The sequence below is a fragment of the Chrysochloris asiatica genome, unplaced genomic scaffold (assembly GCF_000296735.1).
Source record: "Chrysochloris asiatica unplaced genomic scaffold, ChrAsi1.0 scaffold00047, whole genome shotgun sequence".
In the NCBI taxonomy this organism is placed as follows: Eukaryota; Metazoa; Chordata; class Mammalia; order Afrosoricida; family Chrysochloridae; genus Chrysochloris; species Chrysochloris asiatica.
The window spans coordinates 3,949,821-3,952,975 of NW_006408565.1; positions in this window are offsets into that span (position 1 = coordinate 3,949,821).

The following is a 3,155-nucleotide window of genomic DNA, read 5'->3' on the forward strand; positions in this document are numbered from 1 at the left end:
TTATGAATTGGAACCGACTTTATGGCATATAATCACGACCTGGTGGGGTGCTATAGGATCAGCATTTGACTGCAAGGTCAGCAGTTCAAACCCACCAGCTGCTCCTTGAAAACCCTATACAGGGTTGCTATAAATCAGAACCAACTGGATGACACTTAACAGCAACAATATATATATACATTGGATTTTTGAAGACACATCACTGGATGAATCCAAGTTTAATAAAATCCTTTTCAAAACAGATTTTCTTCTTGGGGAATGATCTCAACTCTGGGCAATATTTTCAGGACAGACAGATGGTCTCATGTTTTTGTGGACAACATCTCACTCTGTCCTAGTCACAATGCCAATAAAACCAACACATTCGAGAGCTTTACTGCACTTTCTTTTCCTTGACTCTTTCCAATCTAAGTCTCTTAGATAATATGGCTGTTTGGCTGCATGTAACAGAAGCCAGCGAACTGAAACAAACAGTAGCAGCTATCAGGATTTAAGGTGCATTGGTTTGCGATCATCTGCTTACCAAAAGGTTAGCGGTTTGAACCCACCCCAGGGCTCTTAGGAAGAAAGACCCAGTGATCTGCTTCTATAAAGATGACAGCCAAGAAAATTCTATTGAACAGTTCTGCTCTGTAACACACAGGGTCACCAGGAGCTGAGGATCAACTTGACAGAAACTAACAACATCACAAGGATGTAGGAGAGGAAGAGCGATTGTGGCCACCATCAAATAAGACCAGGAATGTTCAGTCTGTATATGATCCTCCAGCTTCTCCCTATCCCTACTGGGCTATTTCATTCTTCTTTTCTGTAAACAGCCTTCTTTCTGCCTTTTTTCTTTTGTGCTCAGCAGGAATGGTGAAGGCCATTGCCATTGCCAACAAGTTGATTCTGACTCACAGCGACCCTGTATAGGGTTTCCAAGACTGTAAATCTTTATGGGCACAGACAGCATCATCTTTCTCCCGCAGAACCACTGGTGGGTTTGAACCACTGACCTTGTGGTTAACAGTCCAGTGCTTATACTTCAGAATCACCAGTGCTAACTACTTCACAGTTCCCAAGTATATCTGTTCAAGTCCAAAGCAAAGTATCTCATTGACCTAGGTAGGCTAGCACGCCTGGACTAGTCATTTGTGGCCGGGAGGGGAAAGGTAGCACCAGATAACAAACATGGTCTCAAGGGCACACCTACTGGGGAGAAGCAACTCTCAGAAAGGAGGGTGGGGCATAGGCTGGGCGGAGCTTCTAATGAATCAGTTCAGTTGCAGTCAAGGTTTCATTTCCTTGAAGGATGAAACCGGAAGAGACTGAAAACAATTTAAATTTATGTCATCTGGAATGATAGTTGGAATGGCGCAGATTAGAGGCTGAAGCCCAAAAGTGGGAGACTCAGAAGAGGAGCTGTAAACCCTTTCAAGAGACTGGTGTGTGACGTTGGCCAGGGCCACGAGAGCTGTACGCATTCTAAGCAGCGAGATGAGCCACCACCTCTGAGCCTTCACTGTAGCTTTCAACTCAGCCAGTCAAGAGATGAGCTACTATGCACAGTGTATGCTGCCCTTGTTTTTTAAGAGGGAGATTGTTTCTAGTAGGGTGAGGACCGACAATTTTTCAAGATCCATAATTTTCCAGGTACATTAGTGTTCAGGTTTACCCACAACTTAAAAAATTGGGGTCATTTCCAGTGTCCTTCTTGACCATGACTGAACCGGTTCAAAACCCTGTCTTATATGAAACGGGGTTGTATGTGAGACCAATTGGATGCCCAAAACCCACTGCAGGGCAGGTCTTCTTTCATTCCTGATGGTGAGACAGTCCTTTAGACTTGGTCACCAGCCATCAGCGGGGCTACCCATTATTTGACCCCTAAAATCTCAAGCCAACTGCCATTGAGTTGATTCTGACTCATAAATCTTTATGGGAGAGATAGTTACATTTTTCTTCCTCAGAGCAACTGGTGGGTTTGAACTGCCGACCTTGGTTAGCAATCCCACACTTGACTCACAGTGCCACCAGGGTTCCTTGACCATGCACAATGTTGCTTTAATAACATAGATGAACATATTTAATTACTTTATTTGTAAAAAAGAATATAGATAGTTTCCAAATATTTAGCTGGTATTTTAGAGAAAGATGTTGTTGTTAAGTGCCATGGAGTCAGTTCCAACTCATTGTGACCCTGCATAGGGTTTTTGAGGAAAGGCTGGTGGGTTTGAACTGCCAACCTTGCAGCTCAAACCGACCTTGCAGTCCACTGCATTATCCTGCAACGCCACACCAGGATCCCATTAGTGAAAGACAGAAAATATTAAATCTAATTACCTACCCTTGGTATTGGGAACACAGTGACTCCCATAGGATAAGCGCTAGACTGCAAACAGGGTTAGCAGTTTGAGCCCATCAGTCACTCCGAGGGAGAAAGATGAGGCTTTCTGCTTCCGCAAAAGATTTAAAGACTCAGAAACTTTATACAAGGTCACTATGAGTTGGAACTGACTCCACGGCACTTAACAACAACAATAAAAGAAAATCATGTTTGACTTCTCCAGTCTGGTGACCATTTGGGGGCTCCAGGAACCATTCCTAGACCCCAGTCAAGGTAATGCTGTATCATAAACACCCCTTTTCTTCACTTCACAGGTGCTCTAAGCAATCCAAAGGCAAGCCCTGAGCCACTCTGTCCACAGTGCCTGGCGTGTCCAGCTCCAATCACAGCAATCTGTCAGTAACTGACAGAAGAGCCTAGATTCCAATCGTGGCTCCCTTAATAACTGTAAAATGCATTTGAACTGTGTGATCTTGACCATGTAACTTAACTTCTCTGTACCTCAGCTTCCTCATCTATAAAATAATGCTAGGAAGATTAAATTAGTTAGTCCTATTAAATGACAGATTCTGGAGTCAAGTTATAAAAATGTTAACCAAGATTTTATTTGGGAATAAACTAAATTGCTGCAGCAAATTATGTCATTAATTCCTGTGATCTTGGGTTCAAAGTGGCATGAATTCATCAGCTTCTCCACGAGAATTCTGGATACCCTGATTCAGTCCAGTGGTATTGTTTCAAAGTTATTTAAGCAATGTCATTAGAAGCCCACTCCCAAAATACCTGGCACAGGCCTTGCATGAGTCTCTAAGATAGTCCCCTTTTT